We start from the raw sequence: 18,785 nt of genomic DNA on the forward strand, positions 1-18,785 counted from the left end.
TCTCACACAGACCATCTCACACACACTCTCTCAAACACACTCTCCAAAGGAAAAACAAAACAAAACCACATGCTAGCGCCCGTTTCATTTGTTTTGGAAACGGGCCTTTTTTACTAGTAAGTACATAAGTATTGCCATACTGGGAAATACCAAAGGTCCATCAAGCCCAGCATCCTGTTTCCAACAGTGGCCAATCCAGGTCACAAATACCTGGCAAGATCCCAAAAAAGTACAAAACATTTTATACTGCTTATCCCAGAAATAGTGGATTTTCCCCAAGTCCATTTAATAATGGTCTATGGATGTTTCCTTTAGAAAGCCGTCCAAACCTTTTTTAAACTCCACTAAGCTAACTGCCTTTACCACATTCTCTGGCAATGAATTCCAGAGTTGAGTGAAGAAACTTCACTCAATGAATTACATGTTGAGTGAAGAAACTTTTTCTCAGATTCCTTTTAAATTTACTACATTGTAGCTTTATCGCACGCCCCCTAGTCCTAGTATTTTTGGAAAGCGTAAACAGACACTTCACATCTACCCGTTCAACTCCACTCCTTATTTTATAGACCTCTATCATATCTCCCCTCAGCCATCTTTTCTCCAAGCTGCAGAGCCCTAGCCACTTTAGCCTTTCCTCATAGGGAAGTCGTCCCATTCCCTTTATCATTTTCGTCACCCTTCTCTGCACCTTTTCTAATTCCACTATGTCTTTTTTTGAGATGCGGCGACCAGAATTGAACACAATATTCGAGGTGTGGTTGCACCATGGAGCAATACAAAGGCATTATAACATCCTCATTTTTGTTTTCCATTCCTTTCCTAATAATACCTAACATTCTATTTGCTTTCTTAGCCGCAGCAGCACACTGAGCAGAAGGTTTCAACGTATCATCAACGACGACACCTAGATCTCTTTCTTGGTCCGTGACTCCTAACGTGGAACCTTGCATGACGTAGCTATAATTCGGGGTTCCTCTTTTCTACATGCATCACTTTGCACTTGCTCACATTAAACGTCATCAATGAATTTGGATTAACAATACTGTGTCAGGAATACATTGTGATGGAGAGATGCACAAAATGATAAACTGCGAACTCTTAACAGCTCCAGCCACTTCATTGGCACAAGTTGTTACTGCCTTACAACAGTAACTGAGCAGTTTCTGATTTTCAAACTAACATGATGTTACTGTCAGAAAGGTAGGCCAAGGCAGGCCAATTGCCTGGACAAACAATGAAGAAGAACCAAATAGAGGGATTGTGCAGACCAGTCATGTTGTTTAAACATTAAAGATGTGATTCAGGACAAGGATCTTGGACAAGAGTGTGTGAGCTCTGTGGCAGTGCTGATGAGAATGTATGGGAGTTCAGTACACTTTGAGCATGGCAAAAATGGTGAATTATTAGCTCTTCTGGAAAGGGACTTACACATATGAATTGCATTAGAGGAAGCCAGCATGGAGATATGTGCTTTAACTTCAGCTTCATATTGCTACAGCATCCTCATCTTGTAAATAGACAAGGAAGGTACCAGGAGCTAATTAACTCTGGAATGTTAGGAATTTAAAGAAAAAAAAACTGTAGCCGAACAGAACACAAACAGGATAGAAAGAGGGAAAGATTGTTCTGGAACATGGGAGGGATGGCAACTGGGTGAGAGATAACGGGTAAAAAGAATATATAGGCAGATGAGAAGGAGGGGATAGATAAATGGTTAAAAATGCTATAAATGAGAGAACGCCGTAACCTCAGGGAGGAGAGTCAATTTATAAAAGTCAAGGAGTCAGGTGACTGTTAGCTTTTCCCAATTCTAATCTTTTCTCTTCTTATGTTTTAATAGCTGTTGCACTCTGCTTTTCCCTATGATTTTAGACTGCTGTTTGAAGTAAGAAAAAATAAAGAAGTTTGCTGAATTGACAACCAGTTGTGTGAGAATTATTGGGTAAGCTTTCACCCATCGCAGAGATGGTGTGAAGAAGGTAAACCTCACAAGCGAGTATATGGTAGAGCTGCACTCCGCTGGTCAAATGACCAAATCTGAGATACTAAGTATACCTCCTGCGGCTATGCAGGTGCTCCAGAATAAGTATCCTTTTCATTGAGTGGACTGATTTATTAGGTATAAACCTTCCCCAGTCTCAGGCGGACCCTTTTGCTCTTAATTTTCCAGCATAGCTACAGGAATTTCTGGGAGAATTAGAATGCTGGGAAGGCCTTAGACTCTTATGATTGGGGTGAATTCATGCAGTGAAAATGATTGTATTTCCTAAACCTTTCTCTCTCTTTATAGCCCTTCCCATCCCAAAAACGTTTTTCATAACCCTAAATATAAAGGTTTTTCATTATATCTGGCTAAAGAAACCCCCCAGAGTTGTTAAATTTTATATCAGAGCAAAAAATAAATTTTAAGCTGCATTATACAGCAGCCCAGTTTTGCCTGTTCACAGAATGGTTGCAAGGTACTTCTAAGCCAGCTTCAGGTAGAACAACACTATTTGGCTGATACCCCTCTCTGGGCTGCCCTTTGGCTTCCAAAACCTCAGTTGTTGGCTGTAGCTCGAAAACTTAATGTCTTAATGTAGTTATCCATTCTTAACTTGGATACAATATCATACTAGGATGTTCCCTGATAGACGCTATTTCCTCTCCACTCCTATACAATATGCATTTGGCGGTAATGTTGAAGTGTCCATGGGAATTTATAAAAAATGGGGAACCTACTCACTCTGTAGCCTAGGACATATTTGGGAGGATGGGGAAATGGTGTCCTGAGAGGAGCTTACAGACGAATTTGGGATAATATAAAGTGATTCTTTTTCATACAAATTATAGACCTTATTTATAAAAGAGAAAAAAGGGAGCTTGCTCTCGCTGAAACTTTGCTTGAACAAGGATTGGGGGGGGGGGCAAATAGAGGGGCAATATCAAATTTATATCAGGATTTATTATTGCAAATTATTCTGATATTACTTTATACTGCTAAATGGGAAGCTGACTTGCATCAAACTTATGACTGTAACACTTGGAAAATAGTATTTAAGAACTTATTAAAAATTGTTATAGCTACCCCTTTGATAGAAAATGTCAATTTAAAATTTCAATTAGCTGTATAGAGTTTACCAATTCCTTTCTTAAATAAACTCTTAATTTCTCAGCTTACAACTATAATTCAGTTATTTGCTTTTCCAGGATGTCAAGAATTAATGTGTTCAATATCAGAGGAGCACCACAAATAGTGATATTCAGTCGTTGATAATGTCTTCATACATCCTATAATCAATGAAATTACTCCTATCAACCAGTTAGTCCAACTGAAGCAGGTACTGTTAAGTAGGTGGTTAAACGAAAAATTATTTCTTACATAATTTTCTTTCCTTTAGTCATAGCAAATGAAGCCACAGGTGGAGATAGAGAGCGCTGAACTGCACTGCCTTATAGGATGGAATGCTCCTTTGTCAGTCAGCATTTCTTATAACAAAGCAGAAGAAAACAGAATTACAGCATTTCTCCTTCCCCACGGGATAAAGTGATAAACGAAGAACTGCAAACATGTAAACTGATTACAACAGTCCATCTAAAATATAAAAATGCAGCAACAAATTCCAACAGAGAACTAACCGATAGGAACTGCCCGGCAGAACAGGGTGGGCCACTGGATTCATCTGCTGTGACTAAAGGAAAGACAATTATCAGGTAAGAATTTTTTTTTCCTTAGTGTCATCAGCATATGAATCCAGAGACTTGTGGGATGTGGCAAAGCAGTCCTAAAGTAGGGTGGGAATCTGAAGCTCCCACTGATGGCACCAATACTCCAAAAAAATGCATTCAACTGAGTGGAGACATTCAAAGGATAGTATCTGGAGAAGGTATGCAAGGAAGACCATGTTGCCACCCTATATATTTTCTTGAGGGAGACCAGATGGGCTTCTGCCCAGTAATTCATGACAGCTGGGGTAGAAGGCGCCTGGAATCTGTCCAGAAGTGGTTTATCTACTACTAATTATGCAGACATGATAGCCTTCTTGAACCAGCGAGCTAGCGTGGCATTGTAAACCACATTTCTGAGGTCCCAAGCAAAGCACGCACAAATGATCTGACCAACGGAACTTGGTCACTTCCAAATAATGTAGGAGTACATGGTGAACGTCATGAAAGCGAAAATAAACAAAGGTTGATTGAAAGGTAGAAACCACCTTAGGAAGAAAAGACAGGACTATGCTCCCTGTCACCCCTTGAGGAAAAATCCGGAGGATCTCGACAGGACAAAGCCTGAAGTTCAGAAACCCTGCTTGGACTAATACCTGGATCTTTGATTAAAACTAGGCTATCCTGGACGATAGCACCTGGTATGTTTTAAAATTAGGGCGAGCCTGATCTGACCGGAAAGAACATTTAGACCTGTCTTCTGGAAGATGCTGAGTCTGGGAGTCACCCAGATCTTTTCACCAACTTCGCTAAGTCCTCACCAAACAACAGCTTGCCCTTAAAAGGGAACTTATCCAGCTGCTGTATGAAGCTGTATCTATGGCCCAGTGGTGCAACCACAGTAAACAGGTTGTGACCTCCAAAGATATCTGCTTGGTCGACATCCAGATCAAGTCATACTAGGAATCTGCCAAATATGCCAGCCTCGTCTCCACATCTGGCAATTCAGGAGGAGGTTGACTGTCGGACTTCTGGAACAAATCTGAAATCTGTTGCACATAGCTAAGACACGCCCTAGCCATCTGCAGAGAGAGAGAACTTCTGAATTGTCAGAAGGTGGCTGAGCTGAATCCACCAGTTGAGTCTGGTTTGGAGGGTCCAAGAGAGATGGAGGACCAACAGCTGAGATGGAACCCCTGAAGTGGTCTGATGTGGAATATGGCCCATGGAAGAATGTCCAAGATAGAGGCCATTGTGCCCAGGACTTGAACATATTCCCAGACCCCAGGACCTGGTAGGGAATGTAGAACCTGAGTTGAGTGTGAATCTTTTGCTGATAGGCTTAGGGAAGACATTTTTTCCTGTTGCTTATGTCGAATAACACTCCCAGATATGCCAAGATTTGTGTTTTAAACAACTGATTCTTGAATACCAAGCCTAAGGACTAAAGAAGAGTAGCTATCTTGGATGAAACTTACAGACTCTCTTGACAGGAAGAGTCGCAAATCAGCCAGTTGCGAGGTATAGATGAATCTGCAATCCATCCTTGTAAAGGAAGGCTGCCACTACTACCATGACCTTGAAAAAATGTCCTTGCTGATGTGGAAAGGCTGAATGATATGGTCATAAATTGAAAATGTTCTCCAAGGATTGCAAACCACAAATCATCTGTGGGACGGTGAAATGGGAATATAAAAGCATGCTTCCTTGATATCCAGGGAGGTTAGAAACTCTCCCTGCTGGACTGAAACTATTATACAGACCGCAATGTTCCCATTGTGAAACGTTGGACCTTTAAAACTTGTACTCTTCTTTGGAACTACAAAGTAAATAGAATAACTTACTATTCCTTTACTGCAACTGGGGTCAGACTCGACTGTGCATAAATGAAGAAGCATTTGCAAGGTGGCTTGACTTGCTTGATATTTGGGCTGGAGCTTGTATGGGGATTCCAAGAAAAAATCTGCAGTGCAATGGGAGAACTCCAGTTTGTAACTTTGCTTTAGTATTTCCAGAACACATTGGTCTCAGGTAATTTTGGTCCACTCATTGTGGAATCAGAAGAGGAGTCCTGCTATTATGTAACCCGAGGAGTGAACCGAGACCCAATCGTTGGGTGATGCAGAAGGCATTGGTAAACCTAGAGTTTGAAGCAGAGGTCTGTCAGCATGAAAAGTGACTTGCCTTTGTTGAAGTGGGGATCTTGACTGATACATTTGCCTGGTCTGTAGCACTTGGCCTCACGAAACCTAAGATGAGACTGAGAGGATTTAAAAGAATCTTTAGACTTGTCCTCTTGCAATCTCTGAGACTTGGAGTCCCCAAGGTCTTTACCCAACTTCTCTAGATCTTCTCCAAACAAATGTTTACCTCTAAAAGGTAGCCACATCAGCTGTCCAATGCCTAAGCCAGAGCTATCTTCTTGCTGAAAGGGTCAAGAATTGGCTGGTGTGGCTGTGGGCTAGAACTAGCTGGCATGTCCGCACATTGGAACTAACTAGTGTGGTTGAGAACCAGAGCTAGATGGTGTAGCAGAATATGGCTGTTTGTACCATTGTGCACTACTGATGGCAAGCTGCAGTGGGACTTGAACCAGCAACCTCTAGATCTCTGTGCTTACTCTCATCTAGTTGCTTTAACCATTAAGCTATTCCTCTACATTGAGTAGCTCTGTAATATTCACTAGCTGTCCAATGCAATGAAAAGGTGCAAAAGTGCAATTGAAGCATTTAGAGACACTGACATACAGCTAGAGACACTGCTGATAAAGTGGTGACTGGAGGTAGTATGCAATAGTTTGGCCCAGAGAACAGAGCTGCTGTAGAAAACCAACACAGCTTACACCTTTAGCACTGTAGCATAGTGTTAGCTGTTCCAGTTATGTAATAAACTGCTTGAAAAAGCAAGTAATATGGGAGAATGAAATAAAATATGGTCCATTTGAAACAGAGCTGAGTTCCACATCTTCTACTATGATGCACAAACCAGCCTTCAACCTGTAAACTTAAGGTTGAAAGCCAGCTACCTTCCAGAATAAAACTATTTGCTGTAAACACTGTACCTGGAGAAAATGCCACCATGGTAGCACTGAGGTTCCATGGTTACTATGGAGACCAAGAGAGACAATATGGCCTCAGAAAATAATATTATTATTATTATTATTACATTTGTACCCCGCACTTTCCCACACATAGCAGGTTCAATGCGGCTTACATAGTAAATAGAATTACAAAGTCTTGAAGGAGAATGTTACAAGTTGTAGTAAACATAGATAACATTTCTCACAGAAACATGGAGCCAACAGCACTAAGCCTGACTAAACTAAACTCCTTTGTATAGATGCTGAAAAAAAGGAATTCCAGTACTGCCAATATAAATAGAGTTCTGGAAACCAAAAGAAAGTTCCATAAAAGAAGTAAGGAAAACATTCAGGGTGTTTGGTTTTTTTTTTAAGTAACTGCCCTCTGTGAAAAAAAAAAAATCCTGAGAGGACCCAAAGCTCTCTAAATGAAAAGGTATCTAAGAATATGAGAACACTAACTAGGCCCCTTCAAAGGAGCTAACACACATGGTGCACTGCCCCGGTGCTGTTCACTAGCTCCCAGGCTAGGAACAGCATTTAACCAACTCTGGAACTATTAGTAAATTCTGAACTCACCACAGAGAGCGTGGCCTCTTGGTGACTGCTGCCACCTTTGAATCCACTTTTGGCAAATGTTGCTTTTCCAGCCCAAGTGTGGAAATGGGGTAAAGTCGTGACACAACCACTCAAAAGGCAATGTCTGGGGTTGACCCACTGAGCAGAAATAACTTCCAGTATAGCCTCATACACTGGAAAAAAGACTGAAGCAGTGTTCTAGTGCTCACCATTTTAAGATGAGCAGATGCAGGTGTAGGAGGATCAGAAGAAGAAATATTATTTATTTTATATCATTTATACCCCTCATTTTCCCACCACTGGCAGGCTCAATGTGGCTTACAACATTTAGGAAACAAACAGTAAAGTACAATAAAGTGAAAGTGATATGGATGGCGTAAAGTTACAGGGGTAAGATAAAGTAATTGAGTTCACAAGATCTTTATAGGATTTGTAGTCCAGGAATCATGGATGCAGGACTGGATCTTTAGGGTAAGCTTGCCCAAATAAGTAGGTCTTGAGAGTCTTCCTGAAAGTCAGATGATCTTGAACCATTTTTACAGATTTAGGCAATGCATTCCACAACCGAGTGCTGATGTAGGAAAAGGTGGAGGCATAAGTGGTTTTATACTTGAGCCCAGAACACGCAGGGTAATGAAGGTTTAAGTGTGAACGAGAAGATCTAAGTGAAATCCTTGGTGGCAAGTTGATAAGGGCATCCATATAAGCTGGAGCTTCTCTGTAGAGGATTATGGACTACGGTGCAAATTTTGAACTTTGATGCACCGAAGATTAGTCGAGCCGCTGTGTTCTGGGCAGGTTGTAGTTTTTTTAGAAGTAGGTCTCTGCACCCTGCGTATTTGCCATTACAGTAATCGATTCGGCTTAAAACTAATGATTGGACTAAATTACAAAATACTTCTCTTGGGAAATAAGGCTTTAATTTTACTTTCCAGAGAGAGAAGAATATATTCTTCGTGGTTGAGTTGGTATGATCCATCAGTGTTAAATTTCGGTCAACAATTACTCCTAGTATTCGTAGACTCTCAGAGATTGGCAGGGTAAGGCCAGGTGCGTTTAAGGTAGCAGGTTTGAATCTGTTAAAGGGAGAGGAAAGGATAAGGCAATGAGTTTTCTCTGTATTAAGTTTTAATTTAAATGAGTTAGCCCAAGTGAGCATGGTGTTTATTCCAAGGCTGATTTCATTAGTTATCTTGGTGAAATTTGTCCTAAAAGACCAAGCTTTGAAAGGGCTGTGGCCAGGGGAATAAGCATACTTATCCTCTCCATCACTAACCCCTTTTTACTTGCCCAAACCAGTATCTCTCCTGCAGCCAAGGCTGTGGGCTTTAAAGAATTATGCCCAATTCTTTTTTCCAGTGAGGAAAGAGAATGAAGGAAGGGTGGGGGAGGGACCTGAGGTGAGCAGGTGTATCCCCTAAAGGTGGCATCGCTCAGCCACACACTCTAAAGCTCTACTGAACGGAGAGACCCAGAAAAACAGCTGCCAACAGATGAGACCAGGGGCTTGTGAGAAACCATCCATCAGCCTGCTGGAGATAGAGAATACTTACTGACCAAGGAGCATTCTATCCTATAAGACAGTGCACTCCAGTGCTGTCTATCTCCACCTGCTGGTAGATGGTCACAACCAACAAGTCTCTGGATTCATCTGCTGCTGATGCTAAGGAAAAGGCTATTACAAGAGCAGTTAATGTTCATAGAGAGTGGTTATTTTACTAAGCTATGGTAGCGTTTTTAGCTCACGGTAGAAATCAGCAGGCTGTAAATGCTGAGATGCCCATAGGAATATAATCTGTGTTTACCGCCAGCTGATTTCTACAGCCAGCTAGAAATACCGTGGCTTAGTAAAAGACCTCCCTAAGTGTGACGTGTGCTTCCTTATTTGATCAAGTCAATTGCATTAAGGAGATCATACATAAACAGTTGTCTGTCTTGTCATTACATCCACAGCTTACTGAAAGACCAGGGTTTGCTTACACAAGGAGCCACAATCTTAGTGAATTGTTTAGTAAAAGTAGATATACTCAATTACACCATCAGCCTGCAGATTTTCAGTGTGTAGTCTTATTACAAGTACAGCATCGGAGAGGAGCTGATAGTGCCCTGAATTTGATACAGAAAGAGCAAAAAATAATTTATATGTGGGGAACAGTTGAGCAAGTAGGGTTAAATAAGCTGTAAGGAAGTGGGTGACACAGTGCAGGTGTCCCTAGAGGTTACAGTTCAGCCACCTTACAGCAGGTGGCGCTAAACCTTCCGTGTCAGAGGCTGAACCAAGGAGGTTAGATTGAGAACAGGAGACGGGAGTGAGCCTATCTAGCCCATTATATGGGTTGCTGGCAGGTGGAGATTGCCACCACACTAGTTCATCCAAAACAATATCAAACGCTATTGAAAACAATAGCAAAAGATTATTAGAAATAACAGACTACCTATGCGTTGTCCATCTATAAAAAGTCAAAAGCTGTTCCAATTGGATAGGCAGCGCTTAAAAGGTGGAGGCCAAAAGGTTTTTTAAAAACTTATATGAATGAGATTGAAGGGGGGCAGACTCAAGAAAAATGTCAGGAAGTATATTTTCACGGAGAGAGTGGTGGATGCTTGGAATGCCCTCCCACGGGAGGTGGTGGAGAGAAAACGGTAACGGAATTCAAACATGCGTGAGATAAACATAAAGGAATCCTCCTCAGAAGGAAGGGATCCCCAGAAGCTTAGCTGGCGGTGAGAGGCAGGGCTGGTGGTTGGGAGGTGGGGATAGTGCTGGGCAGACTTATACGGTCTGTGCCAGAGCCGGTGGTGGGAGGCAGGGCGGGTGGTTGGGAGGTGGGGATAGTGCTGGGAAGACTTATACGGTCTGTGCCCTGAAAAAGACAGGTACAAATCAAGGTAAGGTATACACAAAAAATGACCCGTGAATTTATCTTGTTGGGCAGACTGGGTGGACCGTGCAGGTCTTTTTCTGCCGTCGTCATCATCTACTATGTTATATGATAACGTTTTAATTTATTTGAAAGCTTCCCATATTTAGATATAAATATCATGAAATAAAAACTGAATATCACTAAAACAGCTTCAAAAATGATTGTAGCTGGAAGAAACGGCACTAATAAAGGCTGTATTTAGTGCTCTTTTTTTCTACACGATTCTATACAATACAGTAATACATGGCTAAATTTCAGTAAGGATATCCTATTTATTGATGGGTTCATATTAACTGTTGTAATTTGCTTTGTGAAGTCTGATGTTATAAAGATTGGAAGTAAAATTAAACTTTCCTTTCATTGGGACACATAGAATCAAATCTTCACCTCATCTCTTTTGTACAAATAGATTATTCTATTTTGATCATGTTTCACAGACAAGTGGTTTTCATAAGTCAAAATAGTAAAAATAAATTCTTTCATGCAGATATCTCATTTATTTAAACATAACTAAAAGAAACATAGAATCATGATGGCAGATAATGGCCCATCCAGTCTGCCCATTCTCTGTACCCCTAACTCTTCCTTTTCCTAAGGGATCCCATGTGCTTAGCCCACGGTTTCTTAAACTCTGACACATCCCTCGACTCCACGACCGCCACCAGGAGGCCATTCCATGCTTTCTCCACCCTTTCTGTGAAATAATACTTTCTTAGATTACTCCTTAGCCTATTCTCTCTTAACTTCATCGTATGCCCCCTCATTCCAGAGTTTTCCTTCAGTTTTAAAAGGCTCTCTTCCAGTATATTAATGCCTTTGAGAAATTTAAATGTCTCTATCATATCACCTCTCTCCCTTCTCTCTTCCAGTGTATACATGTTGAGGTTCATAAGCCTGCCCCTATATTTTTTGTGTTCAAGACCGCTTACCAATTTTGTAGCCGCTCCCTGGACTGACTCCATCCTGTTTATATCTTTCTGTAGGTGCGGTCTCCAGAACTGCACACAATACTCTAAATTGGACCTCACCAGAGACTTATACAAGGGCACTATCACCTCTTTTTTTTCTTCTGGTCATCCCTCTCTGTATGCACCCAAGCATCCTTCTGGCTTTGACTGTCACTTTTTCTACCTGTTTGGAAACTTTAAGGTCATCATACACAATCACACCAAAGTCCCTCTCTTCCTTCATATACAGAAGCACTTAATCCCCTATATTGCACCGTTCCCTCAGATTCTTGTGACCCAATTGCATGACCCTGCATTTTTTTAGCATTAAATCTTAGTTGCCAAATATCAGACCATATCTCCAGCTTCGCTAGGTCCTTCCTCATGTCATTCACACCCTCCAGGGTGTCCACCCTGTTGCAGAGTTTGGTATCATCAGAAAAGAGACAAAACTTACCAGACAGCCCTTCCGCAATATCACTCACAAAAACATTAAAAAGAGCTGCTGGGCAAAATGGTAGAGACTATTATAAAGAACAAAATTATACAGCATATTCAAAAGCATGGATTAATGAGACAAAGCCAACCTGGATCAAGTGAAGGGAAATCTTGCCTCACCAATCTATTAAATTTCTTTGAAGGGGTGAGCAAACATGTGGATAAAGGTGATCCAATCGATATTGTGCATCTGGATTTTCAAAAGGCACTTGACGATGTACCTCATGAAAGACTTCAGAGGAAATTGGAGAGTCATGGGATGGGGTAGTGTTCTAATTTGAATTAAAAACTGGTTAAAGTTAATTGGTCAGTATTCTCAATGGAGAAGGGTAGTTAGTGGTGTTCCCCAGGGGTCTGTACTGGAACTGTTGCTTTTTAATATATTTATAAATGACCTAGAGATGGGAGTAACTAGTGAGGTAATTAAATTTGCTGATGACACAAAGCTATTCAAAGTTGTTAAATCACAAGAGGATTGTGAAAAATTACAAGATGACCTTATGATACTGAGAGACTGGGCGTCAAAATGGCAGATCACGTTTAATGTGAGCAAGTGCAAAGTGATGCATGTGGGAAAGAGGAATTCAAATTACAGCTATGTAATGCAAGGTTCCACGTTAGGAGTCACCAACCAAGAAAGGGATCTAGGTGTTGTCTTTGATACGTTGAAATCTTTTGCTTAGTGTGCTGCGGCAGCTAAGAAAGCAAATAGAATGTTAGGTCTTATTAGGAAAGGAATGGAAAACAAAAATGAGGACATTATAATGCCTTTATATCGCTTCATTTTTTGACCGCATTTCGAATATTGTGTGCAATTCTGGTCAATGCATCTCAAAAAAGATATAGTGGAATTAGAAAAGGTGAAGAGAAAGGCATGAAAATGATAAAGGGGATGGGACGACTTCTCTATGAGGAAAGGCTAAAGCTTGGAGAAAAAAATGGCTGAAGCGAGATATAATAGAGGTATATAAAATGAGTGGAGTGGAACGGGTAGACATGAATCACTTGTTTAGTATTTCCAAAAATAGTAAGACTAGGGGGCATGTAATGAAGCTACAAAGTGGTAAATTTAAAATGAATTGGAGAAAATATTCCTTCACTCAATGTGTAATTAAACTCTAGAATTTGTTGCCAGAAAATTTAGTAAAAGCAGTTAGCTTAGTGGGGTTTAAAAAGGTTTGGATAGCTTCCTAAAAGAAAAGTCCATAAGCCATTATTAAAATGGACTTGGGGAAAATCCACTGCTTATTGCTAGGATAAGCAGCATAAAATGTATTGTACTGTTTTGGGATCTTACCAGATACTTGTAACCTGGATTGGCCAGTGTTGGAAATGGGATGCTGGGCTTGATGGACCTTCAGTCTGTCCCAGTATGGCTATACTTATGTCTTTCATGAACTTCTTTCCATCAAGAGTGAACATACAGTTTATATGAGCTTACAGGCAATCTCTCCCGGCATTGACTACCTCCAGCTGTTGCCGTTTGCCTCTGGTTCCCTCTTCCACTCTCCAGGTCGCTTACTACTACTTCTGCACTCTGCGCCTACTGACACTCAGCCTGCTGCTTGTTCGCTCCTGCCCCGTTCACCAACCATTGATCATTACGGCAGCGCCGTTGGGCCTTTTAGAACCACGTCTCCTGGTCGTGGCATCAATCGTCTCGGGAGCTGGTGTGGACAGTTAAAGAGCAGATTTCAACTCCATTTGCAACATGCTATTTCAACATGGCCTGTCCGGCCGCTTCACATCTCTTCCTGCCTCAAACTGTTCTAATCGTGGCATGCTTATTTCTCCTGGTGTGGATGGGTATTACAACTGCTCCCAATTATGGATTGCCTTGCTGAAAGCTGTTCAAGTCACTCTGAACCATCTCAGCATCTGGAATCTACCTAAGGCCAGCCTATCTTGGAAAGCCTACTTCAGAAACTCCACACATTACCTACAGTCCTTCCTAATAACATGTCCATAGTCCTTTTTAGTCTCTCTTACCCTTTCCCCTTTTTCTTCTTACCCTGTTCCTTCTATCCTATTTAATGTAATTTGTAATTGTATAACCACTGGTCTGGCAATAGCCTTATCAGTACATTGTAAGCCACTTTGAGTCTGCATACATGTGGAAAAAAGTGGGGTATAAATGTGCATAAATAAATATGAGCAATTTTTGTACAAACAACTTACATCAGAAGGTTTGTTAATAATCAATCTTAAAGTATTCAGTAGGTCAGCAAGAATACATAGAAGTAAAATATAAATTGATAGGTGAGATACAGATGGTCTGTTTCAGGACTATGAATTATAGAATTTTCTTAAATATAAACAAGTCATTTGGAACTTAGAAGTCAAAAAGAAACATCGTTCATTAGGCATGCTTAATCTTTAGAAATGTGTCTGGTGCCTGGGGTCTTTCAAACCGCTAGTGCCTGGGGTCTTTCAAACCCCCAAGAGCAATCAATCTACATAGATTGAGTCCTTCCGGGGGGGGGGGGGGGGGGGGGGGGCAGGTAAAAGGCTGATCAGAGAAAGTCAGTGTCAGCATTTTCTACTATAAGAACATAAGAGTAGCCATACTGGGTCAGACCAGTGGTCCATCTAGCCCAGTATCCTGTTTTCCAAACGGTGGCTAAGCCAGGTCACAGGTACCTGGCAGAAACCAAAATTGTGGCAACACTTCATACTGCAAATCCCAGGACAAGCAGTTGCTTCCCATGTCTGTCTCAATAGCAGCCTGTGGACTATTCCTCCAGGAATTTGTCCAAACCTTTTTTAAACCCAGATACGCTAACCGCTGTTACCACATCCTCCAGCAAAGAGTTCCAGAGCTTAGCTATTTGTTGAGTGAAAAAAATATTTCCTCCTATTTGTTTTAAAAGTATTTCCATTTAACTTCCTTGAGTGTTCCCTAGTCTTTGTACTTTTGGAACGAGTAAAAAAATCGTTTTACTTCTACTCATTCTACACCACTCAGGATTTTGTAGACCTCAATCATATCTCCCCTCATCCATCTCTCTTCCAAGCTGAAGAGCCTTAACCTCTTTAGCCTTTCCTCATACGAGAGGAGTTCTATTCCCTTTTATCATTTTGGCTGCTCTTCCTTGAGCCTTTTCTAATTCCACTATATCTTTTTTTAGATATGGCGGCCAGAACTGAACGCAATACTCAAGGTGCGGATGCACCATGGAGCGATACAAAGGCATTATAGTATTTTTGGTCTTACCATCCCTTTCCTAATAATTCTTAGCATCCTGTTTGCTTTTTTGACCGCCGTCACACACTGAGCAGAAGATTTCAGCGTATTATGTACAACGACACCCAGATCTTTTTCTTGAGCGCTGAGCCCCCAAGGTAGACCCTATCATCAGGTAACTATGATTTGGATTATTCTTTCCAATGTGCATCACCTTTCATTTGTCCACATTAAATTTCATCTGCCATTTGGATGCCCAGTCTTCCAATTTCTTAAGGTCTTCCTGCAATATATCACAGTCTGCACGTGTTTTAGCAACCTTGAATAGTTGTGTATCATCTGCAAATTTGATCACCTCACTCTTCATTCCATTTTCCATATCATTTATAAATATGTTAAATAGTACTGGTCCCAGTACGGATCCCTGCGGCACTCCATTTAACCATGACCATTTAACCCTACCCTCTGTTTTCTGTCCAATAACCAATTCCTAATCCACACCAGAAACTTGCCTCCTATCCCATGACTTTAATTGACTCAGGAGTCTCTCATGAGGAACTTTATCAAAAGCGTTCTTCTTCTTTTTTTTTTTTTAAATCTTTTTATTAACAAGTGTCACAAAGAACAGGCATCCAGCACAAATTTTTTCCGTACAGAACAGAAATGACAGAAACAGTTTGTTTTAACAATAAGGCATGAAATTAACTATAATTATACATGTTTACAAAACCCTGCAAATCAGACCACTTGTGATTTTACATTATGTAAGAAACAAAGTACAAGAGACCACCCCCCCTTCCCTTACCCAGCTTACCCAACCAGTCTGCCCCCCCTTCAATTACATAAACCGGCTCACCTTTATCCATATGTTTATTCATTCCTTCAAAGAGATGAAGCAAATAGGTGAGGCAAGTCTTCCTTTTGCTGAACCCATGCTAACTCTGTCCCATTAAATCATGTTTGTCTACGTGTTCTGTAATTTTATTCTTTATAATAGTTTCCACTATTTTGCCCAGCACCAACATCAGGCTTACCGGTCTATAAATTCCTGGATCACCCCTAGAACCCTTTTTAAAAATTAGTGACACATTGGCCACCCTCCAATCTTCAGGCACTACGGACAATTTTAACAACAGGTTCCATATTACTAACAGCAGATCAGCAATTTCATGCTTGAGTTCTGTGATGTATGCCATCTAGTCCAGGTGATTTACTGCTCTTTAATTTGTCAATTTAGCTCAGTACATTTTCCAGGCTCACTGAGATTTCTTTCAGTGCCTCTGCATCATCACCCTTAAAAAACCATTTCCGGTACAGGCAGATCTCTTACGTCTTCTGTAAAGACAGAAGCAAAGAATTCATTCAATTTCTCCACTATGGCCTTGTCCTCCCTGAGCGCCCCTTTTGCTCCTTTGTGATCTAACAGACCCATGGATTACCTCGCAGGCTTTCTGCTTCTGATGTACCTGAAAAAGTTGTTACTGTGAGTTTTAGCCTCTTCGGCAAGTTTCTCTTCATATTTTGTTTTAGCCATCTTTATTAATGCTTTGCATCTGACTTGCCAATGCTTATGTTGCTTCTTATTTTCTTCATTTGGGTCCTTTTTCCATTCTTTGAAGGACAGTCTTTTGGCTGTAATGGCCTCTTTTACTTCATCTTTTAACCATGCTGGCTGATGTTTTCTCTTCTTTCCACCTTTGCAAATATGTGGAATGCATCTGGACTGGGCTTCCAAGATGGTATTTTTGAATAACGTCCACGCCTGATTTAGTGTCCTAACCTTTGGAGCCGATCCTTTTAGTTTCTTTTTAACCATTTTCCTCATTTTATTATAGTCACCCTTTAGAAAATTAAATGCAGCTGCAGTAGATTTCCTTTGCGGGTTCATCCAGGATAGTAGCTGAAACTTGATGACCACTGTTTCCCAGGGGACCCAACACCACCACCTCTCGCACTATGTCCTGCAAGCCACCAAGGACCAGATCCAAAATGGCTGTCACTCTTGTCAGTTCATGGACCAGCTGCTCCAAGAAGCAGTTGTTTATTATAACTAGAAATTTTATCTCCCTTGCACTCCCTGATGTAAGATTTATCCAGTCAATATTGGGGTAATTGAAATCACCCATTAATATAATATTGCCGAATTTGCCAGCTTTCCTAACTCTGTAAACATTTGTTTCATCTGTCTGTCTGTTCTGTCCCCGCGGACGGTAGTACAGCCGTACAAGAATACTGCTTCCCTTCAGACATGGAATTTCTATCCATAATGATTTCACGCTGCTATATGTGTCGTGGAATGTTTATTTTATTTGACTCAATTCCATCTTTAATATATAGCGCAACCCCCCACTCCAATTTGATCCTATCATTATGATACAATTTGTACCTTGTTAACACAGTGTCTCATTGATTGTCCTCTTTCCACCAAATCTCTGACATGCCTATTATATGTACCTCATAGTTTAGTGCTATACATTCTAACTCTCCCATCTTATTTTTTAGGCTTCTATCATTTGTGTACAAGCACTTCAAATTGTGTTTTTTTCCTTTGATCTACAAGCTGCTTAGAAGTTGAAGGTGATAATGTACATCCTTTATCCTGCTCACCTGACTTACTTTCAGCATTGTTGAAACCTTTCTACTGAGATTCCCTAAATGTCTTTTTTCAATAGTATCCTTCAGGGATACTCCACACTGAACCATGTGCTCCTGGGAGACTGTCGGCTCCCCCCCCCCTTCTAGTTTAAAAGCTGCTCTATCTCCTTTTTAAAAGTTAGCGCCAGCAGCCTGGTTCTGTCCTGGTTAAGGTAGAACCCATCCTTTTGGAACAGTCTCCCCCTTTTTCCAGAATTTCACCCAGTTCCTAACAAATCTAAATCCCTCATCCCTTCACCATTGTCTCAACCACGCATTGAGACTTCAGAGCTCTGCCTGCCTTTTGGGTCCTGTGCGTGGAACGGGAAACATCTCTGAAAATGTGACCCTGGAGGATCTGGACTTCAGCTTTCTACCTAAGAGCCTAAATTTGTCTTCCAGAACCTCCCTCCCACATTTTCCTATGTCATTGGTACCCACATGTACCAAGACAGCCGGCTCCTCCCCAGCACTATCTAAGATCCTGTCTAAGTGATGCGTGAGGTCTGCCATCTTCGCACCAGGCAGGCAAGTCACCAGGCGATCCTCACATCCACCAGCCACCCAGCTATCTATATGCCTAATGATTGAATCACCAACTAAAACAACTTTCACAATCCTTCCCTCCTGAGCAGAAGTTCTTGGAGACATATCCTCAGTGCGAGAAGATAGTGGGCAGGTCCTGGCTACAGGAGTACTTCCTACTTCACCAGGGTGATGCTCTCCTTCTAGGAGACTGCCCTTCTCCAAGACAGCAAAGGGACTGCCAGACTGGAGGTGGAACTTCTCTACAATATCCCTGTAGGTCTCCCCTATGTACCTCTCTGTCTCCCTCAGCTCCACCAAGTCTGTTACTCTAGCCTCAAGAGAATGAACCCATTCTTTGAGAGCTAGGAGCTCTTTGCATTGGCCACACACATCTAACCGCTCACCAACTGGGAGATAATCATACATGTGACACTCAATTCAAAAGACTGGATAGCACCCATCTTACTGCTGGACTGCTGACTCTATCTTAGTATTTTTGAGTTTTTCAACAATTTAAAACTTGCTAAGTTATATTAGCGTAATATAAAATGTCTTTAGTTTAATGGTATATTGTATGATTTATTTAGTGTTTTCTTCTTAGAAAATTATGAAATGTAATTAAAACTTTGTAAGAGTACTCTTTGCTTGTTATCCTAATTACGATAACTGAGTATAAATGAAGGTTATTTTTTCTTTAAATTTTTAGGCTTAAAATTAACTATTCATTCTCTAAATCCACAATATCCAGACTTTTATTTTTGCTTTTA

The 18,785-nt window shown here is 41.0% G+C and overlaps 2 protein-coding genes across 2 annotated transcripts in view; both read left to right on the forward strand.

The window, feature by feature from the left end:
• LOC115473999 (zinc finger protein 569-like) overlaps nucleotides 1–18,785 on the forward strand; it is a 128,785-nt gene that overhangs the window by 109,670 nt on the left and 330 nt on the right. The gene's annotated exons all lie outside the window — the stretch shown is intronic.
• The window catches only part of LOC115475009 (zinc finger protein 501-like), a 41,535-nt gene that overhangs the window by 5,671 nt on the left and 17,079 nt on the right, over nucleotides 1–18,785 (forward strand). The gene's annotated exons all lie outside the window — the stretch shown is intronic.

Source organism: Microcaecilia unicolor, chromosome 7, assembly GCF_901765095.1.
Source record: "Microcaecilia unicolor chromosome 7, aMicUni1.1, whole genome shotgun sequence".
Classification (NCBI taxonomy): Eukaryota; Metazoa; Chordata; class Amphibia; order Gymnophiona; family Siphonopidae; genus Microcaecilia; species Microcaecilia unicolor.